The sequence below is a fragment of the Meleagris gallopavo genome, chromosome 3 (assembly GCF_000146605.3).
Source record: "Meleagris gallopavo isolate NT-WF06-2002-E0010 breed Aviagen turkey brand Nicholas breeding stock chromosome 3, Turkey_5.1, whole genome shotgun sequence".
NCBI classification, from domain to species: Eukaryota; Metazoa; Chordata; class Aves; order Galliformes; family Phasianidae; genus Meleagris; species Meleagris gallopavo.
This window is the reverse complement of record NC_015013.2, coordinates 10,402,957-10,416,977: the sequence shown is the minus strand read 5'-3', so window position 1 is coordinate 10,416,977 and position 14,021 is coordinate 10,402,957. Positions and strand designations below refer to the sequence as shown.

At 39.9% G+C, this 14,021-nt stretch overlaps 1 long non-coding RNA gene across 2 annotated transcripts in view; it reads right to left on the bottom strand.

Moving 5' to 3' along the window:
• LOC116216422 overlaps window positions 1–14,021 on the bottom strand; it is an 84,074-nt gene that overhangs the window by 7,519 nt on the left and 62,534 nt on the right. For both annotated transcript variants that reach the window (XR_004159134.1, XR_004159135.1), the window contains exon 2: window positions 242–373. This is a non-coding gene — a long non-coding RNA (uncharacterized LOC116216422). The remainder of the gene's footprint in view (window positions 1–241; window positions 374–14,021) is intronic.

Here is a 14,021-nt window from a genome sequence, read left to right as displayed (position 1 = left end):
GTTGCCTGCCTGATAGGGCACCCTGAGGGTCTGCACAGAAAAGCTTTCCATCCTCCCCATCGGTCAGTCTCAGGTTTCAGAGAGAAGAGCATGAGAAGATGAGGGATTACACTGAGAAGTCAGAATAGCCTCAGGCCAGGGTCAAACTAAATACAGAAGTGCCCTATCCAGATCACACAGCCCTTCTAGGAGCAGTAAGTAAAAGTGACCTTGACAGGTGTATCAGAAGAAGCTTACATACATGGAACTTTTGAAAGAGGCATGCACATTCCTCCTCCTTTGTAGAGCCTGACTGCAGTGCTCAGGGCTGCCATTGCTGCAGGGTGAAGGAAAGCAAACAGCAAGAGTAACCTGCATCTTCCCTGGGGTCAGACTGAAAAACACAAGAAACAGCTACTAATAATGTAAAGAAGTTACAGCATGAGATAGTAAGACTTAAACCTTTTACATGGGAAAAATCTGTATTTGCTAGGAAGCTGCTTGTAAATGGTACCAGCAAATGTGAAAGGAAAGAGTGTGAACTCATGGCAAATGAGGTCAGAATTACACAAAGAGCATGTCACTTTTGCTCTTTTTCATGCGGAGCAACAGATCTCCCTCAACTGTTCCATGAGAATCATAGAATCATCAAGTTTGGAAAAGACCTCTAAGATCATCCAGTCCAACCTTCCACTTATCACCAATATTTCCCCACTAAACCACGTCCCTCAGTACAACATCTAAATGTTTCTTGAACATCTCCAGGGACAGTGATTCCACCTCTCCCTGGGCAGCCCATTCCAGTGCCTGACCACTCTCTCAGAGAAGTATTTTTTAGCATCCAACCTGAATTTCCCCTAGCACAACTTGTGGACATTCCATCTAGTCCTATTGTCAGTTACATGGGAGAAGAGGCTGACACCCACCTCACCACAAGCTCCTTTCAGGCAGTTGTAGAGAGCAATGAGGTCTCCCCGGAGCCTCCACTTCTCCAGGCTGAACAATCCCAGCTCCCTCAGCCACTCCTCATAAGGCCTGTGCTGCAGGCCCCTCACAGCTTTGTTTCCACTCTGCCCCAAGCCCATGGCACTGCCTGGGGTTGTTGTAGCAAAAGTATAGGACCTAGCATTTGGTCTTGTTGAATTTCCTCCCATTTGTCTCAGCCCAAACAAAAGATCAGGTGGTGTCACCTAAGGAATTAGATTAATTCCTGCAGTATTTTCACTGTCTGCAAGTAGTCATTTTGGCCACTAAATGAAAAAGACAAAGATATGCATGGATCTGACATATCAGCATCTTAACAGAAGGTGGGAGGCAGTGGCATGGACCTCCTCTGCACAATCTCATGGAAAGAAACACAAAATATATTTGCAGTATGATTCACTAATGGATATAGTGTGAGTGATGTATTGCCTCGTGGAGCTGCACGGGTGGGCAGAGTTGTGTAATTAAAAAAATAGAGGTATAACTGGGAAGATTTACATGAATCTCCTAATAAAAAGGCAAGCAACTCTTCGGAAACACAGTCTTATATATAGCTGTATGCAGGCAATGCTATGCTTTGCCATCTTCTCTTCATCTACAACTTTTTAAAACATGCGTGATACCATCATATCTATCTATGTTCTGACGTGAATCTTCATTCTCAAAGCCTTACATGTATGAGAAGAAATAAGATTTATAACCTATTGGCTCCTATTTCAGCTGTTCCTTAGCTGTCTCTTACATATCATTTGTTTTAATAGAAGAACACTTTGCTTGTCTGGTCTTGCACTGTTACAAGAGCAAAGAGTCCTCCTCCTCCCAAATTTCCTTGCTCTTTTTCACCATGTGTCTCACAGCTTGTACCTGGTTAATACACACTGTCTGAACAACAGCAACTTTATTCCCCAGTCAGCTGGATTAGACAGCAGGTTCCAGAGGCTACACTGCCACTGAATACACTTACATCAAATTTAACATGAAGGGTAATCAATAAAAATATAAGCAATACATTTGTCTCATTCTGCTTTTTTTTTTTTTTTTAAACTTGTACAAATGCCCAAGTACAGCTGGCTTTCAGCTGTTTCATAAGTGGTATCATTGTCATTTATGGAGCACTTTGGGCTTCACAATTTCTATCATAATGTCACAACTTAAATGTGCCGTGTCCCAGTGTTCTTGCAGTGCTATCTGATGGGAAAGGAAGTTGCTTTTCGTGCTTGCATGTAGATATTACCTGAATCAGCAGAGTCTGTAAGTTATCTGCATATGCAAGTAGTCAAAAAAAGTAGAAAATATTGAAAAAAAAAAGAATAGAATGGAATTGTGTTAGCAACCCTAATGAAAAAGTCAACATCTCTTGCTCAAAAAATGAAACTAGCTGAAAGTTAAATTAACTGAGTAAGCACACTAATTGAAATTTTAATCACAACCCATAATAATAAAATAGGATTCTTTTCTGTTTTTTCATGCATTCGAAGACTGTTTGATTGGCATTTTTCAAAGGTGGTGAGAGGAAAGCAGGGATTTCATGTGCGCTGCTCAAGTCCTGTCATGCCTGTCTGCCTGTGGGAACTGAAGAACTATATAAATTATCAGAAGAGTCAAGAGCAAAAGTGTCATTTAGGAGAGAAAGAGTTTTTTAGTTAAACTGCTCTGAGCTTTCCTGTTTGTTTAATTTTAGTGGCTAAAAAGAAGTTGGAAAGAGGATGTTGTGTTTTAGATTCAGCATCCGTAATACCTATATTAGGGTGTGAAAGTTGCACTGGATGAGTGATATCTTGGCAGCCCTCCCAGCAATTTAAGTGGGGCAGGATTTTACCCATCATTTTTAAAGCAAACAAATACAGGAGAAAAGAAAACAAACCAGAAGAAAAATACTCTCATTTCTCAGTGTAATAATGAAAGAAAAAGAACACCACCTTAGATTTTAGACAGACCTGTGGCATACCAGTCTTTCACAGAAAGGCTTTTGCCAGGGCATTGGATCAGGACTTTTGTTAATGTATCTAAATATCTGCCCTAAGTATAATTCAGGAATAAATACTAATCTCTTATTTTATTTTATTTTTGGAAGGTGTGGGGAGGTGAATGGGAGGGTTTTGTTTTTTTTTTGGTTTAGTGATACAACAGAAATTTGTCCTCTCATTTTACCTGAAGAATTAAGATTCCAAATTGGAAGTAGTAGCTCAAATTCAGACACATGTACAGTACTATGTCAGAGTTAATCTCTGGAAAGAACAAAAAACCTTTCCACTTACTTTTAATACGAATTTTGTGATTTTTGTGCCACACCAATAATGTTATTATCTCAGCATTGAGAGCGTGAATGTAAACGGTACATTCTCTTCTTTGAAAGATTTAAACCTTTGATGGATAAAATGCTAACAAATGTGAAAATAATTAAGAAATAATCCTGCACAATAATGAAAGACATTAGATCTTCATGAGTAAATGGAATATCTCAATTTTTAATATTTTTAAATCTGTGGTAGGCATAGGATAATGTTATTAATTTGTTACTTTTTAATTGAAGATCAAAGGGCATTATAAATTGATTTGGACAGTACTTATTTTCTTCATGTACTCTGTGCCTGGGATATTCTGAAGTTATCAGTAACCTTTGGGTGGGTTGGTGAAGCAACGTGCACTCCTTTGCTAGTAAGTGTAAATATTTTTATCTTAAAATCTGATATCAGATGTTTGAATTGGATTTCCAAATGTACTCAGGTGCTATGATGATGGGCAAAGCATGACATTCGAAGTGAGGAGGTCGTGTTGGAGGAACGCTGTTCAACACAAGCCTGGCTGCTTTAATTTACAGCTCCCCACTGGCAGCAGTTTTGTGTAGAAGAGTTCTTCCTCCTCAGCCATTCAAAAGTACGTCTTCAGGAAGCTTATTTCATGTCCCTGGAGTTGGGCTTATTGATCACTCACATACTTAAACATGTGCTTAACTTTAACAACTTTGTTAAACTGGGGACTAAATCAATTGCAGCAAGTATCGGTCTTGTGCAAAAGGGATATACACTAAAAATAAGAGATCAAAAGATAAAAATCAAAATGGATGGATGACCTTAGAAAAGGCATTAGGCAGATTTGAGGCATTCAATCCACTGTTGAATCTCACCCATTGATGTTTCTGCGCCTTTTCTTTGAGCTGAAGCTGCTTTTCCTCCAAAACATGAACATTAATCACTAAAGACAGCGCTAACAGTGTCAGTATCTGAAAGATGTTAGTAGTGAGAGAAAAATTGGCTATGTAAATGCAATACCTTATTCATACTACTTTAGCACAACTGTTGTCTTGGAGGGATGAAAGGTATATTTTGGAATGTAGGATGCAGAATGACTCCTGACCTAAATTATGCCATTACCTCTCAGAGATTTTAAAAATAATTTAACAGAAAATTTCATCACGCAATTCCATCTGTTCCATTTCAATTCCATTCCAATTTTTAATTGTACGGTGTTTCACAGGTTGACATCAAGTAAAATCGGCTAATCCTCCTCACAGATGTGTTTCACTCCAGTAATACAGAGGATAAATGTACCCATTAGAAAGCAGAAAATAGAGGAGACAGACAAAACTGCAAATATTATTTCAGTTTCAGCTAATTAATTACAGGAGAAGAAAGATTCTCTCAATACCACTATCTGCAAATGCTGTTACTGGTTTGAGTACCCCAGAGCACAGCCCTCAGAAACGGCTCCTTTGGACTAGTTGCATTTAGAGGGTGAACAGAGAACAACCTTATTGCTCTTAAAGTAGTTTTCTGAATAAAAATAAAGCTTCTTATTTTTGGAGACAGTTAGTCTCCAACCAAACTTTAAAAGTCAGTTGTTTCCCACTCTCTTATTTCTCACCTCTTTATTATTATTATTATTTCTTTCTGCTTGCAAACACATGTTCTCTCCTAGCACAACCTACCTGTATCCCAGAGTGGAACACTAAACCTTGAAGAGCTTTGAGTTTACAAAAACCTGTTACATTCCATTTTCTGACTGTGGAAAAGTGATTCTTAGGGAAGGGAAAATGGCTTGTCTAAATTCACACAGTGAGATTAATGATGGAGCCAAGCATTGAGCATTTAGGCTGTGGTCAGATGATCACTAAGATTGGATTTATGCACTACTGGATCACCTGGAAATACAAAGCTGGTACAGACAGTCATGCATCTTGTCGAATTATTTACAGCACACAGGATAGCACTTGTGTCAGCTGGTGCCATGAAATAACCCAGACTACATGAATCCTGTATGTCATTCATTCTGATCTCTCAAGTCTGTTTTGGGATGATGGCCTGTTGCACTGTGGTAGAAAAGTTAGCTCCTACTTATGAGGAAAAAACCCAAAACACTAGAAACTCATCGTGTCACAAGATGCTTTCTACATGTTCCAAGTCAAGAGTTTCCAGAATGCAATGGAAGTCAAGATGCAGCAGCTGATGGCTAGGCTCCTGAAAGGCACCCTCTCCTGCTAGTGATTGGTTATAGAAATGAGCAGATAACTGAGAGTAGTTTTCCAGGCTGCATCAGCAAGGAAGGAGGAACGGGACAGAACTGCATTTTGTAAACTCATTTTTGGTTGCTCAGGCTCCTCTTCCAGGAGGAATGTGGGTCTGCGAGAAGACGTCTGGCTACCAGCAGAAGGTTTTACTTCAGATATAGGCAGGTCAGTAATACTGGGAGAACTCTAGAAGAGGGAAGTTTCCAAATATCTGCTTGCAGTTGTTTCTCAGGATGGTTCCCACTCAACCAGCAATGTTTAATGAACACTGAGGAGAAAATTTCCTTGGTTTTCTGAGAGGTGTAGCTGTTTGCTCTTAGCATTTGATTCCTAATCAGTTTGATGCAGAAACGTGAGCAAGACAGTGCTGAAGTACAGGATGCTCTTTGGAAGCCCCCTTGGCCCATGATGCGATAAGCAGGAAGTCAAAAAAAGCATTTCTCAACTGAAAATGAATAATCTCTTTCTGTCCTCTGACTTTTCCTGAGCATTTATGAACATCTTGGGGCACTGCAACACTGTGCTGGGGTCATTTTCAGCTGGTTTCACAGTTTTCATTAAGCTTATGTTTTTCATGCCCCTCATCTGATAGATGACCTGGAGACAGGAGAGTCAGCTGTTGTGGTCAACCACTCATGTAATTGGATGTTTCCAAAAACATCCCACGCCACACTTGCTTGAATCCTAGTACACTGCTTGCATCTGGTTGGGGTTGTCTTTCTGGGGTTTGTAGGCTGCAATCTTTAAGCATGGTCTGCAAGGGTGTGAGCTAGCCATCACGTGGGAGACGCCGTTGGTCAGGAAATAAGGGTGTAGTCAGATTTACTACTGCAAATGCATCAGGAGAAGTTTAAGAAGCTAACTCTCCCAGCTCTTTCTGGCTACTTCTCAGTTTTATGACAGAGCCGCAAGCGTGATCTGCCTTCAGTTCATCCAGCTCAACCTAAACCAGAGATGAAGGTGATTTGAGAAGCCCTGGCTGATTAGGCATTGAATCTAGGAGGATTTACATAATCTGTTCTGGTGGCTCAACTGTGGGCTGGTAATCACCAGCTGAAAGATGGCAAATGACAACTGTGGACAGTAATGAATAGTTAGAGGTTGTAATATCTTGAAGGCTCCAATTACTGCCATTGTAACTGTAACTATGCCTGAAGATAGAGTGTGGGAGTGACTTGACTCTGCCAGTCACCGAGCAATTAGCCCCAAAGGCAGCATGGCACATATCTCTGTGCCTCCATTTCCCATCTGTGAAAGAGGGACAGAACTGCACATTCATTTTCGTTTAGTATATTCTGCTTTGACACTAAGTGTAAGGATTCAACCTTAAATAGGACTTTCTCAAATGCATCATGAGAGAACTAGGCACCCACTGAAATAAAAGAGTAGTTAGAAATTACTGGAGAAGCAGTCCTCTCCTTGCAATAATAACAGTTATGTTTAATATCTGTCATATTCTCTTTTTCATATAGAGATACCAGACAGCCCTTATTTCCTCGTATCACACGGCAAACCTTTTCTTGGAGCAAAATGCCTGCTAAAACATTTTGGTTTATGTAAAGGCACAAAGTGGTATTACCTATGGGGCTTCAGGCTGCAGGGGCCTGCAGGCAAAATACTCAACATGCTGAAGAGGAAATGCAGTTACTGAAGTCAAGTTTATGTTTTTTAGCCTATTTTTCTTGAGATAACTTTGTCAGATTGTCAAACAAACTCTCCAAAGGGATTTGAGTCACAACCACATTAAACTGGAATCCAATCTTGTTATGCTGGCCTCAGCTAGTGGATATTCCCTCTGAGCGAGCCTGCACTGTATTAAGCTGCCTTCTGTTTCTTCAACCTAAGCTGTGAATGTATAATCATATTTCCTTTTGAAAATGACTTTTTCTTCATTACAGAAACAGGATTGATTTTCCTACAGAGTGTAACACTTGTCGAAGCAGCCATAATCAAATTTCAGAATAATGTCTCTACACAAATAATTCCCACAATTAAACTGGAACCCTTCTGAATACCTGTTGGGCTGGATTCTAATCTCTGTATATCCACTGAGAACACAGGCTAAATCCACAGCTTGTACACATCAAGCCCATCTGTGGATACCAGTTGTGGATATAACTCCCTACTTGCAGTGAAGTGAACAGTCACTCATTAACACTGGTATGACAAAAGGAAAAGAACTGGTCCAATAAATCAAAATAAGCTCCCTTTCACATCAGTGAATTAAATAATTTGCATATATCTTTTAATTTTCCCGATATCCCAAATATTCCCTCATCTCACTCTAAATAAAATTAAGAGGAGATGGATACAAAGATAGTAATGTTGTGATAGTTAGTTTAGGAGAAGCTTTAGTGGCCTGAGGACTCTCGCACTAAGCCACGGTATGAGCATATTATGTCAACAGGCTCTATTTTTTGTGAAGAGCCTTCCAACTTAATGAAGACATTTAGGAAAGCCATGAACAAATCATGGGCAAACGTTGCAGACATTTGTGTGACTCTCAAGTGCTGCCTGTGCTGCCTTCTCAGCAAATTCATGTCTTCTTTCTTAAATCTTGTGATCAAACTGCCATACTTCCTTAAATTGGTTATGGTGCCCATCCGAACTAGGCAAAATTCATTTCTGAAATAAAAAGTTTTTAAATACCTTTTCTATTGCTTTCCATTTTACCAAAATTCTTCCCATCCTCCTCCACAATATCCTGTTTCTGCTGTGCTCTGCACCTTTGAAGAATTTACTTCTTTATCCTCCTCTCTGGAAAAGTCCTGACCAAAAGTACTTCCAGCATTGCTGGAAAATATCTCTTTGATTCATCTTTCCTAGATAAAACATATGAGGGGAGGCAAACAGGCTGCCTTCCCAAGAACATCCCACCTTTCTGTGCACCAGTTACCAATGAGGCAGGCTCAACACTCCTTCAACTGATAGGTGTTCATCATTCATGTGCTCTGAGGCTCCCTCTTTTCTCTCATTCACACATTAACATGTGCACATGCACTCATACACACATGTAAAATGTGGAGAACCTAAATCAAGAAAATAATTAAGGCAAAATCCATTTTAAATATAAAGTGGAATCCCAGCTCATACTGCTTGGCAGCAGTTAGGTGATATAAAGCCAGCTATCAACTTGCCTTAAAGGGCAGCTCTAGATTTCCCCTGTTATGGAGAGATGAATGTTTAAAAGAAAATGAGGACTTTTTTTTTGTGTGCAAATGAATTTGCAGCTCCACCTATTTTCTGAATGTCAAGTAGCCTGATCTTCTTACAGACACATGTACGGCAATAAGTGAAAGTAAAGTGTTTGCCAGCAAACCTTTTGCTAGCGTCCACTTAGTATTATCTATTGTAGTCATTCCATTGGAGAACATCATGTTATTAAGGGAGGCCAGCCCTGCCAAGTGTTAGTCCCCCAGAGGGGACTCACCCATGTGTTAAACATTTTAGCTCTTGTAATAGAAGGCTATGCTCTATATTTCAATGACAATTCACTTAGTGTTTACAGATGAAATACTTGGGAGTGCATCCCAGCGAGCAGTGTTTGCTTTTGATGCTGAAAGAATCATGGAGTGCATACTGTTTGTGAGACAGACGCGTCTTGTTGCAGTCAGCATACCAGGCACTCAAGTTCAACTTGGGCACCTAATATGTGCATCAGCCTTGCTGAGTTGTGGAGAGCCCTAAGCACACTGTGCTTCCAGAGGCTACTAGGATATGAATACTATGAGAGTAGGGTGGCTGGAAAGCTTCAGAAGCATAGCTCTCCTTTACAACTAGGCAAACTGCACGATGTCATTCTGAAGGCAACCTGTGATAGAAAGGGTGGAAGTACTGCCAGCTGCTTGTTCTGCTTTTGAGGGGAGAAGGGGAGATTTCACGTAACTTTGTTGCTCTGAGCAGAGTATGTAAATGTCAAGGGGGGAAAAAGGCAGGGAAGAGTGGGGAGACATGCATATTCCCCACAGAGCCTCTCAGCAAAGCTCTTGTAAAGCAGTCTGGCACTGGGAAGTGGCATGCACTCTGGAGGAATGCTCCAGTTTCAGTTTCCTTTAAGTAGATTTGACTTTGTCTCATTTAAAGCGAATGTGTTGCTTTGTTGACATGAAAGTTTTGATGACACACCACCCTAATTGTTCGCTATTCTAGAGAAGCACAAACCTGCATCCGATGCTCTATGACATGTTTTTGTGCTTCTTGTTATAGTTTTCCACCAACTGATCATCACAGCAAGTCAACCTGCAAATGAGAACTCCTGAGCACTTTAATGAGGCCCTTATCTATGGCCAACTTAGGACTACTCATTGGGCTCTCCCCTGTTGAACAGCAGCAACTCCAAATAACCCTCCCATTAAAACGAATGCGCTGCTGTCAGAGATGTCAGGTTGCGGGCGCGACGGGCTTCTGAAGCCAGTTATTGCATCATTCTTCTGCTGGGCTAAGGTACAAAGCCTACCGGAGTGATTAGAGCAATTACTCAGCACTGTTTGTCACAGTCAATCAGATCCGACCAGCATGAATGCAGCCCTGACCTAGACCTGCCTTTCTAGCAAAGCATTATTATTGGTTGTCATCTTTCTCTTCAGTAGCTTTATGCACGCGTCTAAGTTAGAAACACACTAAGAAAACTTCCTAGCAATTATTTCTCTTTGTTTCTCTCCTTGATAGACTCCTCCAATCATCTGGCGCGAGCTTTCTTTTCCTTTTGTCCTTCTGTGTGTGATCCTGCTGATGTACACTGTGACTTTTTGCTAGCAAGTTAACCAGCAAAACCCACTTGTTTAGGAGTTGCTAATCTCACCTCTTCTCTTTTACTGCTTTAGCAGGAACCAGGGGAGGCTGCTTCCTGGGAGCTAACACAAAATATGGTCTTAGTAAGTCTATATCTCTGTACATCTTCTTTGCAACAAAAGAACCTATTATTGATTGAATGTTGCTTATTAAGATTAAAACATACAGATAAAAATGCGTTAGCAAAGCTCAGGTAAATAATTTTTTTTATTTTTTATTTTTTTGTATGGATGGAATTAGGTTATTTAAGAATTGTTCTTGACCCCCCCAACTCAAGTTGCCTGAGTCTGTATGTGGGTACTGGTTCTCACACTTGCTCTTCTTTATGTCTTAAAGTTTGCTCTTCCGCTTTCACTATAAAGACACAAGCATGCAGCTGTGCTGCACCTCTGAACTGCCATCCTCTCTCCTCTTGTCTTTTTTTTCTCTGCACATACAAGAAAGATACTTCATCAGTAGAGTCAAAGAAAGAGCCAAAAGGCATAGAGACACATGTTTCAGGAGGCTGAGATACCACAATGAGATAACTTAGACAAATGAATGGAAGACAAAACTTGAGGCTGCCTGGTACTCTCCCACAATACACTGCCACGTATTTCCTGCACACAGATGTGTAAAGGGGGCTATAGGATGGGATTTCACATGGCTTGTGTCAGCAGAGGTTCTTATACTGCTTCCAACTATTGCTAGTGAGGAAATTTAAAGAGCTCATGACAAGAATGGATGTGTAAAAACAAGAAATTAAATCTCAGTAGGGAAGAAATCTTGAATGTACATTATTATAATTATTGTGATTTACAGCAATTACTAAAAATGAAAGAATAAAGAGCCCTCTGATTACGAACAATTCCACCTGTTCCTTTGTCACATTTGGGTAGTAATTTCAGTACTGCTTTTTAAAAAAGTTGTTCACAGCTATCAGTTACCTATACAGTATTAAAACCAAAATGTTTTGTAGCTATTTTTCAAGGAAGTAGCTACATACTACCCAATTCATAGCATTATGCTCTATGATCATTTAAGGATCCTAAACTTTAGACAGGTCCCCAAAGATTCTGCTAAAGGCAGGAAACATAACCACCTTCTCCATGCTACTGGAGATGATTCTTTCATATGCCCCTTGAATTATCATTTCTTGGCTTGGCTCAGGCATTGAGCACTCTGATACTCCTTGGATACCATGGATAAAGGTATTGGGATGCCAGGCACAACAAAGAGTATTTCTGCTCTCTGACTTCAGGCATAAAAATCTGGGATGCTTTGTAGTTTGTCAGATTCTTAAATCCTTAGAAAAGATATAAGGGTAAAAACCTACAGTTAGATTGAAAATAATTCACATGTAATAATAGAACAAATCTACAAATAGAAGAAATAAAAAAATGTATTACTAAGATTATACTTAAAAATAATAAGTACCTTCTTAGCTGATTTAGCATCTCAACTGCTTGTCACACTAGCTGATTAGCCTTTACAATTTACCCCAGGGCTGGCATCTCCTGGCAAAATATTATAGGTATTATCTTTCTTCTTGCTAGTGAAGATGGTTGATAGAGCCATCCAGTGCACTGCTCTGCACAATCATTTTCTTCTGTGGCTCGGAAAAGAGTAATTGTCTCTTCTTGCTTACTGTCCTTTACTGACAATAAGGAAGTAAGGTGGGGGATCAATTCTTTTTCTTTAGGATCACCAATTGCTTATTTTAATTGGCAAATTCCTAGCTTCAGCTTTAATCTGTCTATTTTATATAGGACACAATAGCAGAGCTTTATAAATCTTACAGCAATTGTCAGTAGAAGCATCTTCTTAAATGTAACCATTATCAGCCTTTTTAAACAGCAACCTGTGGGCTCACATTCAAGAGGAAAGACAAAATGCTAGTTTGGAGGGGTCTGATCTGGTATCATCCCACTGCCTCTTAGTTAAGGGCATCCATCAGAGTTCTTTCACACTTAGCTTAGAAAGCAAAGCCAGATGTTCTGAGGGCAACCAAAACCACTTCAAAACTCCATAATCTGACCGCCTCGTGTTGTCACCAATGCTTGTGGCATTTCTTTAGTTTGAGTAGGGAAAAAAGAAAATGTTGATACTATATTGATAATAAATCCAGGCTTGATGGGTTGCTGGGGAGTCTGGTCTAGTAGCTGGAAACCCTGTGCACCACAGAGAGTTGGAACTAGATGATCTTTGATTCTGATTTTAAGTTGTTCTTACAAATTATTACTAGGAAATGGATGATCATGAAGGCAGTATGGCATACAGAATAAGTAAAGAAATTCAAAGGTTCAAAGTCTTGAATATATGTGTTCTTGAAAATAAGAAGCGACTTTAAATGGCTGCAGAATGGGTTTTAACCAATTAACTTCTTTTCTGCTGTGCAGCTAACATGTTGCTTACAGTGGCATTGCCACTCCTGCTTCAATTTTTCCCCTGTAAGAAGTGGTTTGAGAGCATGTGCTCATATCCATAGAAAATATACTGAGTTTCATGATTCTCCACGTGAGTGAATCCACTGCAGGATCACAGCCTATAATGGAGCTAACGAAAATTGCAAATGCTCTTTCTCACTGTTTGTCTGCTTTCAAATTTGTAGTTCATACAGACTGGACATGCTTTTGTTGTTGGTAAAAGATCCCATTTGTAGAATCTATTTGTGAAACTGAAGAAAACAGTAGAGACTAGTGAAGTCAGTGGAAGTACTAGGTACATACAGAGCATAGCCCCTAGATCAGTAGATATTTTAAAATCTTGAACTCCATGAGATTCACCTATCCATATGAAACAGCAACTGAACAGTAATTGCTCGAATTAACTGTTAGCCAAAGCATGAATGACTGAAATTCTGCCAAACTTGATCTAGGGAAAGAATAGCAGATCTTGGTGATTCAGGAAAGTTTTTCAAATGCTGAGGAAAAGGCAGAGAAAAAAGAAAAGTTAGGTTGTTGTGTCTGATTCCCCGCAGCTGATTGCACGTGGCAGTCCATCTCCGTCTGAGTTGGTAGCTGTCTGAGTACAGTACAAGGCTGCATCTTTTTGAATCTATTAAGTCTGAATGAATTTAATACATTCAAATATCAGCTTTCTTTTTCCTGCTTTACTGACTTCTCTCTGGTAGGAACTGACTTGTCTCCACATAGCTGTACCATTATTATTGTCATTACCTGCAATTTTAATCACTGTCAGCGTGCCTAGTGTTGCACAAGATGAAAGTAGCCTCTTTTACCAATTTGTGATAAAAATCTGGAAGTTCAGACTGTATCACAATCACTTTTGAGATGACAAGTGTATTTATCCCTCTGAAAGAACAATTTACCAAAACAGTATGTAGCAAATAATTAATATTTTTTTTCCAAGCCTTGAGTCACCATGATCTTTAAGATCTTTTACAACTTGAGCAATTCTATCGTTCTATGATTCTATGATCTACAATTCTCTGCTCGTGTTTTCAAGCACCTGAGGGACCATGGGCACTACAGCCATGTATATTTTCAAGTGATGCGAGGGGTCAGCTATGGCTGCCTGGAGCCCCAGCTGGGTTACTTACTCTGCTGAGAATCAGAAAGGTAAAGAACTTATGAGAATGGGTTGCAGTTATTCAACATAGTGTTTCGGTGTTGCACTTAAAACTCTCATCCTTTAAACAACATTGGCTGGAATATCAGCAGCACTTGAGCTTCAGCAAACCCCTAGGACTAGATAAGACAACTGAAAGGCAATCTTTCTTCCTTCCTTCCTTCCTTCCTTCCTTCCTTCCTTCCTTCCT